We start from the raw sequence: 16,734 nt of genomic DNA, 5'->3' as shown, positions 1-16,734 counted from the left end.
GTGCGTGGATCATGAGGTCAGGAGATCGAGACCATCCTGGCTCACACAGTGAAACCCCGTCTCTACTAAAAATACAAAAAATTAACCAGACATGGTGGTGGGCGCCTGTAGTCCCAGCTACTTGGGAGGCTGAGGCAGGAGAATGGCATGAACCCAGGAGGTGGAGCTTGCAGTGAGCCAAGATCACACCACTGCACTCCAGCCTGGCAACAGAGTGAGACTCTGCCCCCCCCCAACAAAAAAAAAAAGTTGAATACACTCAGTGTCCATTTAGACTCTTGACTCTCAAGCAATTCCAATGTGGTTGCCATCCCCATCTCTCCACAACTCTCATTAAAATCACCAAAACCTCTTCGTCTCCAAATCTAATGGGTATTTTCAATCCTCAATCTACTTGACCTTGACCTCCTGGCAGCTTCCTTACAACTGACCATTCTCTAAAAACACTCTTTTCAGCCGGGTGCGGTGGTGCGTGCCTGTAATCCCAGCTACTCAGGAGGCTGAGGCAAGAGAATCGCTTGAACCAGGGAGTTGGAGGTTGCAGGGAGCTGAGATCGCATCACTGCACTCCAGCCTGGGTGACACAGCGAGACTCCATCTCAAAAAAACAAAACAACAACAACAACAAAAACAACAGCACTCTTTTCCCTTGACTTCTATACACTACACTCTAGACATACAATACATACATTTTCCCACTTCTCTAGTTCTCTTTCTCAGTCTCCTTTACTAGTCTTTCTCTATATGTCTTTTAAACCTTGAAGCTCAGAAGGATTTGACCTTCAGCTTTTTTGCTTCTAACACTATACTCTCTCGCTGGCCAACCTCACTCTTGCAAAAGGCTTTCAAAACCATCTACATGCCAATGACTACCAAAACACCAGATTTTGCCTCTGATATCCTAACCCACATATCAAACTGCTTATTTAGAAATCTGAAAGGCACATCAAACTCACCATCCCCAAGTGCCAGCTCATGATTATTCCACAAAAAAACAAATGAGGTATTCCTTATCTCAGTAATCCAGCTGCATAAACCAGAAACAACTACAAGAAAAGGTGACCTCCAGAAGAGATGACCATATGACCTGTAAGGTTCTTTTCTACTCTGAATTTATAATCCGTACTACCAGTTCTCAAAGTGTGGTTCAGGGATCTTTGAGGGTCTCTCACACTCTTTCAGGAAGTGTCTTTGAAATCAAAACTATTTACATAATAATATTAAGACTTTGTCTTTTTTATTCTCATTCTCTTATGAATGTATAATGGAGTTTTCCAAAGGCCACATGACATATGATATCACAGCAGACTGAATGCAGACAGAAGCAGATATGAGAATCCAGATGTCTTCTATTAAAACAGACATTAAAAAGAGTTGAAAAATGTCAAACAATGCCACTCACTGCTTTTTTACTGTTGAGATACAGTTAGTTATTTTTCATTTAAAAATGTTAAGCCCAGGTGCAGTGGGTCACGCCTGTAATCCCAGCGTTTTGGGAGGCCAAGATAGGAGGATTGTTTGAGTCCAAGAGTTCAAGACCAGCCTGGACAAACATAGTGAGACTCAGTCTCTACAAAAAAATTTATTTTAATTAGCCAGGTGTGGTGGCATGCACCTGTAGTCGCAGCTACTAAGAAGCTTGAGGTTGGAGGATCACTTGAGCCTTAAAGGTCAAGATTGCAGTGAGCTATGATTGCACTACTGCACTCCAGCCTGGGCAACGGGGTGAGACCCTGTCTTAAAAACAAAACAAGGCAGGGCGCAGTGCCTCATGCCTATAATCTCAGCACTTTGGGAGGTCAAGGCAGGCAGATCACCTGCGGTCAGAAGTTCGAGATCAGCCTGGCCAACATGGTGAAACCCAGTCTCTACTAAAAATACAAAAATTAGCCGGGTGTGGTGGCATGCGCCTGTAGTCCCAGCTACCTGGGAGGCTGAGGCAGGAGAATTGCTTAAACCCAGAAGGCAGAGGTTGCAATGAGCCAAGACTGCGCCACTGCACTTCAGCCTGGGCAACAGAGCAAGACACTGTCTCAAAAAAAAAAAAAGAAAACAACAGCAACAACAGAAAGTTATTATTTTAACATGCAATATGTTTATCATTATTTTAAATAAACAAGTACATTGAAAATTTCAAATACAGTAAACATCAATAGAGAAATCCCACATGAACAAAATCTTTTTGAGTCTTTCATAACTCAAGTGCATGAGGCGGTCTTAATACCAAAACATTTGCGAAACAATGATCTATACCTGTGGTGTGTATACACAAGTAAGATATAAGATGACATTGTGAAATAGCCAATTCTCAATTATCTTCTAACAGCAAATTTTTGTTTCACATGTATTGACAGTGTTTTCATTCAATCACATAGTTTCATTTTGCTCAATATTTATTGGCCTCCTACTAAGTGCCACGCATTAAGGGATAAAAGATGAAACAAATGACTTCATTCTGGCTCTTAGAGAGAATATTTCCCATACCTTTGCTACATTTCAGTTCTCTCATCCATATCAGATCATATATAACAATCACCTCTCTAATTAGCAGGAAAGAATAAAAAAAAAGAAAAAACAAAAACAAAAAAAAAAATCACCTCTCTCCGAAAGATTAAGAAAAAGATGAGTCTGCAATATTCCTACTATCTATCCTCAACATAAAATGGACAAATAGTAAATTTAGTAAGGACCAGCAGAAAAAAAAGTGGAAAATACTCAGTTATAACTCAGATCTATTACACTGTTTCAAGTAAATTCCAGAATAACCAACACTCCCATAACATAGTCTAATATACCACTAACCTGAGAATTTAGCCTGACATGTTTCTACTTATAAAATATAAACCTCAACAACTACTTTTACAAAAACTGAGTGACTTACTGTAATCCAGGAAATCCAGAAGATACTATGTAACATTAGTACTACTTTGGCCTTTGCAGCATAGGAGGCAGAGTAAGGATAAAAGAGAACACAATGCACCACACTGATGAAACAAAGAGTTAAACTTCGTAAACAAGACACCCATAGATTTTTACTTTAGGAGAGTTGAGGGCAGCAAATAGGACCAGGAATAACCAAAAGAAGGGGGGAGCCCTAAAAATAGGCCTACACTTTTGCTTACTATCTAGTTATCCTGAGTACTTTTCTAAATTAATATCAAGGAATATATCTACAAAAAGGAGTCTTACAGTTTGCAAGTCAGGATTATTTTTTGCCTAAAAGTATAAAAGTTTCACTACAGAATTTTCCCTTATACATAAGAAAGTTAATATTGGTTAACTCCAAGGAGAGGAAGTGAGGGTCCAGGACAGGAAGTAGATTTTTCAGTGTATATATTTTTTATTTTTTATTTTTTTGAAGACAGGGTCTCATTATATTGCCCAGGCTAGTCTTGTTGAATTCCTGAGCTCAAGCAATCCTCCCACTTCAGCCTCCCAAGCAGCTGGAATTACAGCACACACCACCACGCCCAGCTTCTGCTTCTGAATTCTTTTTTTAAAGCAGACACATTGATCACTTTTTGAGGAAAACTCCAAGGAAAAAAGAAATAATTTCTTTTTGCCTTTTTTAGAAACTGCTGTTAATTTTCCATCAACTCCGTTTCCATGTTGCTTAAGAGTCCATGCAAGAACAGCTTAAGACTTTTCAGTGATTATTCCTACCCATTCAGTGGCCTGAGCAGTGGGAGCTGTAGACCAGTCTTCTGAGCACTCCAGTCTTTAGTAGGGAACTGCTGAATAGGCACAGAGGGCACCTGCATGCCCTCAGACCAGTCTGCAACCTCAGGCTGAGTAGTGTTAAACTCAGGTGCTGACATAGTCCATTCACCCCAAAATTCTTCCTTGGTCACAGCCTTTTCAGCAGCAGCCTGCTCTGCTTTTTCAGTCTCTTCAGGATCTCTGTAGAAGTAGAGATCAGGCATGACCTCCCACAGGTGTTCACGGGAAATGGTGCCACACACGCACAGAACTTTCCAGGCCAGCACCCACCACATCAAACCCACTGAGTGAGTTCCCTTACTGTTGCATGGGACGGCAATGTCCACACAGCGCAAAGGAGAATCTGTGTTACACAGAGCAATGGTAGGTAGGTTAACCTAAGATGCTTCAGTGAGAGGCTGGTGGTCAAAGCAGCACAAGCCGTGGCTCCCGGAAGGCAGCCTGGCTCTGGTTAGTGAAGGTTCCAGGAGTAAAGCGGTCAGCAATTAGAGTGGCTCCAGTGGCAGCAGCAAACTTCAACACAGCCTTCTGGTCAGTATTTCTGGAGAATATGATGCTGACATCAGCAGGGTTTTCAAAGGTAACAATGGCATGAGCTGCCAGCAGAAGCTTCTTTCAGGTCCTCTTCAGACTTATGATGCAGATGCCATCACTTTTCCTTTTATAGATGTACTGTTCCATTTGGAAGTCAAGGCTGGTGCCACCTAAGTGGGTTCCTCCTGCGAGGAACTTAAGGACATCCTCCTCCTTCATTTGCAGGACATCTAGGCCTCTGGATATTGTAAATGTTTCCCTTTAAGTTACAATGGGAATCCAGAACAACACGGTAGGCACCCCTCTCTGGGTAGCGTGGAAAGCAAGATCATTTTCAAAAGTCTCCTTCTACATTCAATAACTTAGTCATTGAGAGGCTGTTTAAGGAAATGGAAACAATTTTTCTTTCATTGGAAGCCTTTAATGACTCCTTAATGCAGTATACTTGCTTCCTCTTTATGAATCCATTCACAGAATTTCATCAATTCTCTTTACTCCTCTGTACTATTATTGACATATCTGTCTCTTACATAAAACTGTGGAGATAGTTTATTCCTCTATTTTTTTTTTTTTTTTTTTGAGACAGAGTCTTGCTCTTGTTATGCAGGCTGGAGTGCAGTGGCGCAATCTCGGCTCACTGCAACCTCCACCTCCCGGGATCAAGTGATTCCCTTGCCTCAGCCTCCTTAGTAGCTGGGATTACAGGCACGCACCACCACGCCCAACTAATTTTTGTATTTTTGATAGAGATGGGGTTTCGCCATGTTGGCCAGGCTGGTCTCAATCCCCTGACCTCAGGTGATGCACCTGCCTTGGCCTCTCAAAGTGCTGGGATTATAGGCATGAGCCACCACACCTGGCCTTATTCCTCTTTATATCCCTAGTTCATGCACGTGTATAGCCACACTGAGTGCTCCAGACCTGTTTGCCAAATGACACTGATAAGTCTCAGAATCCAATTCTTAAAAGCAAACAGGCACAAATACACATATGAAGCCAGGTATTTTATACAACATGAAAAGGTTAGACATTCCTAAACAGAAAATATCTTACATGGTAACACTTAAAAAAAATAAGTATACGTGTGCGTATGTATTTTATATTTTAAAACAATCTCAAAATTAAAAAGAAATTCTTTCATAAAATATTTTCACTTTTAAAATTTAGACATGAAATCATGAATGAAATGAAGCCAGTTGGGCCCGGTGGCTCACACCTGTAATACCAGCACTTTGGGAGGTCGAGGCAGGCAGATCACCTGGGGTCAGGAGTTTGAGACCAGCCTGGCCAACATGGTGAAACCCCATCTCTATTAAAAATACAAAAATTGGCTGGACGTGGTGGTGCATGTCTGTAATCCCAGCTACCTGGAAGGCTGAGACAGAACTGCTTGAACCTGGAAGGCGGAGGTTGCAGGGAGCCAAAATCGCGTTACTGTACTCCCGCCTGGGTGACAGAGTGAGACTCAGTTTCAAAAAAAAAAAAAAGAAAAGAAATGAAACCTATTAAGTTATGGCCAGTGCTATTACTATTACTCATCAATGATTTTTAGATACAATTTTTAAAAAGGAAGGTGCCACAATTCCAGAAACAACTTCTACAAGCCCACTAACAACAACAAAAACTATAAATGGCTTTTTAAAAAATCACCAAAACCCAAACTAATCAAAGATAAATCAGATTTTCTCTTTGGAAAAATATCCTTCTATTTGTACAAAGGTCTTCTTTACATCATTATTGCTCTATAACATTTAATAACTTATCATACAAAAATGTAGCAACTATACACATTTTCAGAGATGATCTATGTATAAAGGGTAGTCTAAGGAGCCTCTCTGAACCTATTCTGGTTTGGAAGCTGGCTGATTTATGAACTGTTCTCTGCTCAATCAAATTCTGTTAAATTTAATTTGTCTAAGGTTTTTATTTTAATAGATGGTGTCAGAAGTGGGATCCAAACTAAAGCTTCTAGCAACTCCCAAGAACACCAAGTGACAAAGCAAGGTACCAACTGGACTCATTTTGTCCACTGCTCTCTCAAAGCTGCTGGAGATTGTGGGTAAGTTCTCTCTCAGATTCTGAAGCTCCATGGGTGCGCATCTGAGCTATCCGAGTTTGAGCAAATTTCTGATCCAAACTAGGTTTGGAAGTTACAACAGAAACTGGACTGGGTCCAGGATCCAACTGTATCTAACTGTCTTGGATCTAATTAGAGGCCTCAGAATGTCTGGCTGGTTTAGACAGAAATTAGTTTAAATGGTAATACTGAAAGGGGTACCAATTTCAGCTTTCAGAAATTTGCAAAGATTTGTGTGTTCTAGACCCCTTTATTTCTTTTTTCTTGCATGCTTAGGGAGGGAAAAATCATTAGCTAAGTTGACCAAGGGGATCCGAGAGCCAAAGCCACTATTCAAGGTAAAAATGGGATCCTTAATTTCTAAGACCTGAGTACTATACCCTCCAGCTTATACATGCAGTATTGTTAGGTCCCAGAAGCAGCAAATGCTTACAAAAATGGTGAAATCTTACTTAAGGTAATTTAAAATCACAACGGTACATTCCAAACGAACACTGCACTTTAAGAAGTACATTTGAAAATGAGGGCTCCCAAATCAGTTTCATCTAGAGATGCCTGTTGGTGTGCAGAAGCTTCTAAAAAGATTTCAATATTTTTATTGCTTTTTAAAAAAAGACTGTAGGAGGCAAATAAAAAGCTTAAGCAACTAATTGATAAGAAAAATTAAATCTGCTAACCTTTCGGCTCTGTTACTGCTCTTCCCTGAAGGTAAAAAGAAAGTTATCCTAGATAGTGTTTATAAAAGGTAGGCTGTCAGGTAAAGTAAGCTTCCTCCTTTTTCAGATCTATTCACGCTGAGTCCAGGTACAGAGAAGGCTTTCTTTGCCCTATTCCTTAATGGGCTCTATCCTGAATTTAGTAATTTCACCTAAGAAATAGTAGCTAGGTTAAAAAGATCACCTGTAGGCCGAGCACAGTGGCTTATGCCTATAATCTCAGCCCTCTGGGAGGCCGAGGCAGGTGGATCACCTGAGGTCAAGAGTTCGAGACCAGCCTGGCCAACATGGCAAAACCAGTCTCTACTAAAAGTACAAACAAAAATTAGCCGGGTGTGGTGGTAGGCGCCTGTAATCCCAGCTACTCAAGAGGCTGAGACAGGAGAACCGGGAGGTGGAGGTTGCAGTAAGCCAAGATTGCGCTACCGCACTCCATCCAGCCTGGGTGACAAGAGTCAGACTCTGCCTCAAAAAAAAAAAAGAAAAAAGATCACCTGTGCAATTAAAATACACTTTTCTGGCATTTAGCTGGCTATTCTGAAATCCTTTTGTAAATGAAATTTACATCTATAAAGGAGATTTCCATTTGTAAATGTATGTGTCTATATACATTAGAAACAGAACGTCAAAGTAAAAAAACTAACAAAGAAACTCTGGACTTAGACACTTTACCAAATGGACCTAACAGACTTCTACAGAATGCTGTACCTAAAAGTCACAGAATATACACTCTCATCTACACATGGAACATTCTCTAAGATGGACCACAAGCTCAGTCATAAAGCAAGTCTCAATACATTCTTAAAAAATGTAATCATGTCAAGCATATTATCAGACTACAGTAGAATAAAATAAGAAACTGACACCAAAAGGAACTCTGAAAACCACAAATACATGGAAACTAAACAACTCGCTCCTAACTAACTTTTGGTTAAACAACAAATTAGCCGGGCACAGTGGCTCAAGCCTGTAATCCCAGCACTTTGGGAGGCCGAGACGGGCGGATCACGAGGTCAGGAGATCGAGACCATCCTGGCTAACACGGTGAAACCCCGTCTCTACTAAAAAACACAAAAAACTAGTCCCAGCTACTTGGGAGGCTGAGGCAGGAGAATGGCGTGAACCCGGGAGGCGGAGCTTGCAGTGAGCTGAGATCCAGCCACTGCACTCCAGCCTGGGAGACAGAGCGAGACTCCGTCTCAAAAAAACAAACAAACAAACAAAAAAAACAAAAAACAACAAATTAAGGCAGAAATAAAAAAATTTTTCAAAACAAATGAAAATAGAAAAACATACCAAAACCTCTGGGATACCGCAAAAGCAATGTTAAGGGGAACGTTTATAGCACTAAGTACCTACATCAAAAAGAGTAAGATATCAAATTGACAACTTAATGTTGAACTTAAAGGAACCAGAAAAACAAGAACAAACTAAACCCAAAGCTAGCAGAAAACAAAGAAGTAACTAAGATCAGAGCAGAACTAAATTAATTGATACCATTAAAAAAAAAATGCAAAGGATCAACAAAACAAAGTTAGTTCTTTGAAAGGATAAGCAAGACAGATAAACCTCTAGGTAAATTTTTTTTTTAAAAAGTGAGAAGATCCTAAGAAGCATAATCAGAAATGACAAAGGTGACAGAACTCGTACCACAGAAACACAAAACAGCCTCAGAGACTACTATGAACATCTTTATGCACACAAACTAGAAAAACCAGAGGAAATGGATAAATTCTTGGGAACACACAACCTCCCAAGACTGAACCAGGAAGAAGATGAAATCCCGAACAGATCAATAACGACTTACAAAATTGAATCAGTTATAAAAAAAAAAAAATCTACAAACCAAAAAAAGCCCTGGATCAGATGCATTCACAGCCAAATTATACCAAACAAATGAAGAGGTGGTATCAATCTTACTCAAACTATTCCAAAAAAATCAACATCACACTGAATAGACAAAAGTTAGAAGCATCCCATCCCCTCTATGAATTGAAACAAGACAAGGATGTCCACTCTTACGACTCCTATTCAACATAATACTGGAAGTCCTACCCATAGGAATCAGGCAGAAAATTAAAATTTAAAAACAAAGCCATCCATATAGGAAAAGAGAAACTCAAATTATCTCTGTTCAATCCTAAAGAGTCCTTCAAAAAACTCCTAGATCTAAGAAAAAGACCAGTAAAGTTTCAGGATGCAAAATCAACGTACAACAGTCAGTGGCATTTCTACACACCAATAATGTTCAAGCTGAGAATCAAATCAAAAATGCAATCCCATCTATAACAGCCACATGAAAAATAAAATACCCAGGAATAAACTTAACCAGGGAAGTGAAAGATTGCTCCAAGGGGAACTACAAAACACTAATGAAAGAAATAACAGATGACACAAACAAATGGAAAAACATTCCAGGCTCACAGATTGGAAGAATCAATATTTAAATGACCATACTGCCCAAAACAATCTAAAAATTCTATTCCCATCAAATTAGCAACATCATTTTTCACAAATTAGAAAAAACAATTCTAAGATTCATATGGAACCAAAAAAGAGCCTGAATAGCCAAGTAAAAAGAACACAGTGGCATCACATTACCCAACTTCAAACTATACTACAAGGCTATACTAACCAAAACAGCATGTTACCAATACAAAATCAGACACATACATCAACGTAACAGAATAGAGAACCCAGAAATAAACCCACACACCTATAGCCAGCTGATCTTGAACAAAGCCGACAAAAGCAAAAATGGGGAAAGGATACCTATTCAATAAATGGTGCTAAAAAAAAAAAAAAAAAAACTCCAAAAAAAAACTAGCTAGCATATACAGAAGAATGAAACTGGACCCCTACCTTTCACCACATACAAAAATTAACTCAAGATGTTTAAAGACTTAAACATAAAACCTCAAACTATAAAGATCCTATTTTTAAAAAACCTAGAAAAAAACTCTTCTGCACATTGGCCTAGGCAAAGAATTTATGACTAAAACCTCAAAAGCAAATGCAACAAAACAAAAATTGATAAACAAGACTTAATTAAACTAAAAAGTTTCTGCATAGCAAAAGAATCAACAAAGTAAAGAGGTAACCTAAAGAATGAGAAAACAATATTTGCAAACTATACATGTGACAAAGGACTAAGATCCAGAATCTACAAGGAATCATAAACAAATGAACGAGAAAATAACAAATAACTCCATTAAAAAGTGAGCAACAGACACTGCTGGTGGGAATGTAAATTAGTTCAACCCCTGTGGAAAAGAGTATGGAGATTTCTCGAAGAACTTAGAACTATCATTAGACCCAGAATTGCCACTACTAGGTACCTACCCAAAGAAAAAGAAATCATTCTATCAAAAAGACACTGCACTAGTATGTTTATCACAGCACTATTCATAATAGCAAAGTCATGGAATCAACCTAAGTACCTATCAACAGTAGATTAGATAGGCTGGGAGCCTGTAATCCCAGCACTTTGGGAAGCTGAGGTGGGCAGATCACGAGGTCTGGAGTTCGAGACCAGCCTGACCAACGTGGTGAAACCCATCTCTACTAAAAATACAAAAATCAGCCAGGCATGGTGGCGCGCGCCTATAATCCCAGCTACTCAGGAGGCTGAGGCAGGAGAATCGCTTGAACCCGGGAGGCAGAGGTTGCAGTGAGCCAAGATCAGGCCACTGCACTCCAGCCTGAGCGACAGAGCAAGATTCTGTCTCAAAAACAAAACAAAACAAACGAACAAACAAACAAACAAAACACCAGTAGATTAGATAAAGAAAATGTGGTATGTATACACCATGGAATACTATGTAGCCACAAAAATGAATGAAATCATGTCCTTTGGAGCAACATGGATGCAGCTGGAGGCCATTATCCTAAGCAAATTAATGCAGAAACAGAAAATCAAGTATCACACGTTCTCACTTATAAGTGGGGTCTAAACAATGGGTAAATACAGACATAAAGATGAAAACAAGATACTGTGGATTCCAAAAGTGGGAAAGGGCCCGGCATGGGTGGCTCACGCCTGTAATCCCAGCTTGGGAGGCCAAAGTGGGCAGATCACTTGAGCTCACAAGTTGACGACCAGCCTGGCCAACAGGATGAAACCCCATCTCTCCTAAAAATACAAAAAAATTAGCCAGGTGTGGTGGCTTATACCTGCAGTCCAAGCTACTCAGGAGGCTGAGGCAGAAGAATCACTTAAACCTGGGAGGCGGAAGTTGCAATGAGCCTAGACCAAGCCACTGCACTCTAGCCTGGGTGGCAGAGCAAGACTGTCTCAAAAAAAAAAAAAGTGGGAAGTGAGGGGCAAGGGTAAAGGTTGAAAACTACCTACTGGGTAGTTTCACTATTTTAGTGATAGGTTCAATAGGAGTCCAAAAATAGGTTCCATAGAAGTCCAAACCTCAGCATGACGCAATATATCCATGTAACAAACCTGCACATGTATCCCCCCGAAACCCAAATCTAAAATAAAAGCTAAAGTGTAGTCTAACTTCATTTATTACTAATCAGAGAAACAAATCGTATTAAAGCTGGACATTAGAAGTCAACCATACTCGTGTTTTCAAGTATATCGTCATGAACCGTTAGCAGGTTAAAATAAAACAAAACAATATGGTGGATTGGAGCTAGCATTTTATTAATGGAACTATATAGGATTGATATGCAAATATCAGGTGTATTGAAAGTAGTAAGGGCTTTATTTTATTTTTGAGACAGAGTCTCTCTGTTGCCCAGGCTGGCGCACAGTGGCGCCATCTCGGCTCACTGCAACCTCCACCTCCCAGGTTCAAGTGATTCTCCTGCCTTAGCCTACCGAGTAGCTGGGATTACAGGTGCGCGCCACCACGCCAAGCTAATTTTTTTGTATTTTTAGTAGAGATGGTATTTCACCATGTTGGCCAGGATGGTCTTGAACTCCTGACCTCAAGTGATCTGCCTGCCTCAGCCTCCCAAAGTGCAGGGATTACAGGTATGAGCCACCATGCCTGGCCATGAGGGCTTTTTAAAGTAAAACTTTAAAAAGTGAAACTTTTGTTTCATTATATATATACACATACACATATAACACACGTCTGTTCTTTTTATTTAAAAAAATAAAAAATAAAGGTAAATGTAAAAAAATCAACCTCTGGGAGCACAGAACATGGAAAATATATTTCTTACTGTAGGTGTCCTGGTCAAAAGTTCAAGAGGTTCCTAAACTTTCTCAGTTCACAGACCCCTCAGTATGCCAGTTTTTTTTTTTTTTTTTTAAATCATGGAACCCCTAGGCCAAAAAAATACCTAACAGTTCCATTTACTAAGGAGTTAAGTTCACAACCTAATAAGTATTTTTAGCCTAACAACTTAATAGCAGTTCAAAAATACGTATAAATTGAAATAAATATTTTTAAAACAAAATTACAACTACTTAATAAGATGTGTGTACCTACTAGACATTACACAAGTTCTCAAATCTTGATATCATTTTGGACATCACTACCTTCATTACTGCTCCAAACTGATTTTTGCATAGTACTTGCTTTTTATCACAGCAACCTCCCAAAACCTAGCGTTTGGAAGACACAGTGTCATCAAAAAAAACAAGGTAACACAATCTCTTGTGCAGTATCTCAAACTGGTAGTTTGAGCAGTGTCCTATAGATGTCAAATATCCCACAGATATCCAATATTGCTGTTTCCCTTAAAATTTCTCAAATATCCCATAGTGTCCAGGTGAGTTACTATGGTGCTCCATAGTACAGCAGGTTCTCCATAGCATAGTTTCATTCAATGTCATTTCTTTACAATTTTGATGAGAAAAAAATTTTGATTCCCCACCAGGGCTACCATCTATGTATGAGTTTGCATGTTCTCCCCACATCTGTGTGGCTTTTCTCCGCATACTCCAGTTTCCTCCCATATCACAGAGGAGAACGCATTAGGTGAACTGACATGAATTGGCATGTCTAAATGGTCCCAATCTGAGTGAGTGTGTGTGCGTGTGTGTGTAAATGCTACCTGCGATGGAATGGCAGCCTATCTTGTGCCCTACTTGCTGAGACAGGTTCCAGCCACCTGCCATCCTGAACTGAAATAAGTGGGTAAATAATTACCTTGACTTTTCTTAGTATTTCTTAAATGTATGTATATGTCCCATTTATTTCAATGTTTAATGTTAGAGGCATTTGGGGTCTTAGAAGTTGCAGTTTCTAAGAACTTATGGACAACATTAAGTGAGGACTTATTTCAGTGCACAGTTTAGGAATACTGGATTTAAGAAACACTGATCTAGCCTACGGGTTTACGTTGTAAATTAAGAAATAAGACTTAAGGTTACAAAGCTAGCAGAAAAACAAACATATTTATTAGGGATTTTCCTAAATTTCAACCTTCCACCAACAAAAGTATGTTTCTCTGTCTGTTTTGAGAGAGTCTCACTCTGTCACCTAGGCTGGAGTGCAGTGGTGTAATCTTGGCTCACTGCAACCTCCACCTCTCAGGTTCAAGCGATTCTCCTGCCTCAGCCTCCCCAGTAGCTGGGATTACAGGCACCCGCCACCATGCCCAGCTAGTTTTGTATTTTTAGTAGAGGTGGGATTTCCTTATGTTGGCCAAGCTGGTCTCAAACTCCTAATCTCAGGTGATCTGCCTGCCTCAGCCTCCCAAAGTGCTGGGATTATAGGCATGAGACACTGCACCCAACCAACAAAAGTTTTGTTTGTTTGGTTGTTTTGAGATGGAGTCTTGCTCTGTTGCCCAGGCAGTATCACAGTCTTGGCTCACAGCAACCTCCACCTCCCTGGTTCAAGCAATTCTCCTGCCTTAGCCTCCCGAGTAGATGGGATTACAGGCCTGCCACCATGCCTTGCTAGTTTTCGTATTTTTAGAAAGAAACGGGTTTCGCCATGTTGGCCAGACCGGTCTCAAACTCCTGACCTCAAGTGACCCACTCGCCTCGGCCTCTCTAAGAGCTGGAATTACAGGCGTGAGTCACCAAGTCCCGGCCCTTCCATCCACAAATGTTTTGACACAGGATCTAATTATGAGATACTCTGTTGATTAAATGTGTATATCTTTAAAAATCACATTCAAAATTACATTTGTAGCACTATTTAATAGAAGAAAAAATTTGGCCGGGCGCGGTGGCTCAAGCCTGTAATCCCAGCACTGCGGGAGGCCGAGACGGGCGGATCACGAGGTCAGGAGATCGAGACCATCCTGGCTAACCCGGTGAAACCCCGTCTCTACTAAAAAAAAAAATACAAAAAACTAGCCGGGCGTAGTGGCGGGCGCCTGTAGTCCCAGCTACTCGAGAGGCTGAGGCAGGAGAATGGCGTAAACCCGGGAGGTGGAGCTTGCAGTGAGCTGAGATCTGGCCACCGCACTCCAGCCTGGGCGACAGAGCGAGACTCCGTCTCAAAAAAAAAAAAAAAAGAAAAAATTTACTTCAATTTTTTTTAGAAAAAAGTTTCAAAAATTATGAAAGTAATTCTTATAATAAAACCATACAAAAATGTCTAAAGTAAAAAAGAAAAGTCATCCACTCCCTCAGGAATAACACGTTTAATGGTTTAATGTCTGTCCTTATAGCCCTTTTTTCTATTCACATGCAAAATGAAAACAAAACTACATTTATTTGTCTATGTGTTTTTTAAATGAATCATATTCTATAGTATAGTACAACTTATTTTTTCACTTAATTTTATATCTTGAACTTCTTCCAAGTCAATACATAATAGTAACAGCAAACACGTGAGCTTATTAATGCTTACTTAGGGCATAAGTGTTAACTCATTTAATTCTCATGGTACCCCTGTAAGATGAGAACCACTAGTATATCCAATTTATAGCTGACTTTTAGTAATTTACCAAGAGTCACAGCTAGAAAGTGGTGCAGTTAAGTTTTGAACCCAGAAGGTCCACCGCATGGTCCCAGGAGCTGAAGGATATGCTCAGCTGCTGCTCATGAAGTAAATATAGATACCCTGAAACCTGTTAACAACTGCATAGTAATTCACAGCATAAATATACTAGACTTTTAACTGTTAGCCTACCAACAGACATTTAGGACATTTTAAAATTATTTATAAAATTTATTGACATCCTGGAATAATGCCAATATAAATATTCTTAAAGAATTCCTGTGCTGTGTTAAAATTTATGTAAGATAAACTCCTAAGCAGGAAATGATTCTATCAAAGAATATATATACTTTTAATTTTGACAGGAAATGCCAAATTTCCTTCCAGAAGTTTGCTTCAATGGCATCAATTTATAGTCCCAATTACAAAGGAGAGGGTTCAGATTCATTAGTTAACATTTTTGATTCATGAAAAAAAAGGCCCATTTTGAGTTTTTAATTAATACTAAATAGACTGCCAGGTTGATCACAATTATGTTCTGATTTTATAATTATCTGACATATTAAACAAATGTAGACTTAGCAGCTATGCAGTGGATTCTTCTCCCAGTTATGAAATCAACTATGCATGAGATATCCCCCTATACAACCCTCTGTTTTCTTATGTATAAAATATGGGAATTGGACTAGCTGGCCTTGAAGAATTTAAACTCCCAATGCTGAGATTAAGAAGTGACTTAAAAGCTATTACAAGCCTATAATTACAGTACTAGTATAACAGGTTAGGGTCTTAAAGTTTCTATTTCCTTTAAATTACCATAACTATTGCCAGAGCGCCTAGGCAAATCATTAAAATAGTAAATAAAGTTTCCACTTGTGGCATATTCCCAGTGGCTTTTTAATCCCAGGCTGTCATTCCCTTGCTACCTAGCAAATTTGAGCATATCTCTGGAATATATTCCCAAGAGTTGAGGTGTGCCCAGGAACTAAGAACTAGTCTTTTGTTTTGCATTTAAAATATTATCCTGGGACCATTCTTTGGTCAATTTCTTCAACTAGTATTTGTTGACTATATTACCATATGCTAGGCACTGGGTGCATAGTAGTAATTAAAGGATCTCTGCCATCATGGAACTTACAGACCAGATGAGAAAGACAAAGAGTAACTCAAAATAATCACAAATGATAACAATGAACAACAACAAAAAATATATAGAAAAAACTACTATGCAATCTGTTGTTTTTTTTAAACTATAACACTAAAATTTTTTGACATGGGAAAAGTCAATAAGGAAAATTATTTCAGTTTGCCTCACATTGCAAAAATAACAATCACAATTATACACAGAGAACTAACTTTTTAAAACATCAGTTGTCTCAACAATAAAATCATCAAGATATTACTACTTTTCAGTTATGTTACTGATCATGTGGCTTGAACGTTTGTTTTACATAACTAAGAGTATAAATGACTGGAAGAATAAAGATGACAGAACTGAGTATCCAAACAAAGTGAAAGACAATAAATGAGCTACACTTTAAGAATCTTGTTCAAACAAAAAGTATATACGTAAAGAAGTAAAGTGATCCATTATAATTCATGACTTGTCAATAATTAACGAAATGTTATAAAAATACTAATGTTTTTAAAGAACTGGCGATTATCAGCATAAGGGGCAAGTGGCATGTAAAAAGGAATAAAAATAGAATAATTTTTTTATATTTTAAAATCATGCCAAATACCAGAGTACCTATATTAATATTTACTTTAAAATAAAACTAATCCCAGATTATCTGCAGAAATGAGAGGCATTCACATAAAT

At 39.0% G+C, this 16,734-nt stretch overlaps 1 pseudogene; it reads right to left on the bottom strand.

The window, feature by feature from the left end:
• Nucleotides 1-3,636: 3,636 nt before the first annotated feature.
• On the bottom strand, nucleotides 3,637-4,473 carry LOC105518254 (annotated as a pseudogene).
• Between the last annotated feature and the right edge of the window lie 12,261 nt (nucleotides 4,474-16,734).

Source organism: Colobus angolensis, unplaced genomic scaffold (genome assembly GCF_000951035.1).
Source record: "Colobus angolensis palliatus isolate OR3802 unplaced genomic scaffold, Cang.pa_1.0 Scaffold315, whole genome shotgun sequence".
NCBI classification, from domain to species: Eukaryota; Metazoa; Chordata; class Mammalia; order Primates; family Cercopithecidae; genus Colobus; species Colobus angolensis.
The sequence above is the reverse complement of the archived record's forward strand: the minus strand, read 5'-3'. Positions and strand labels throughout refer to the sequence as shown.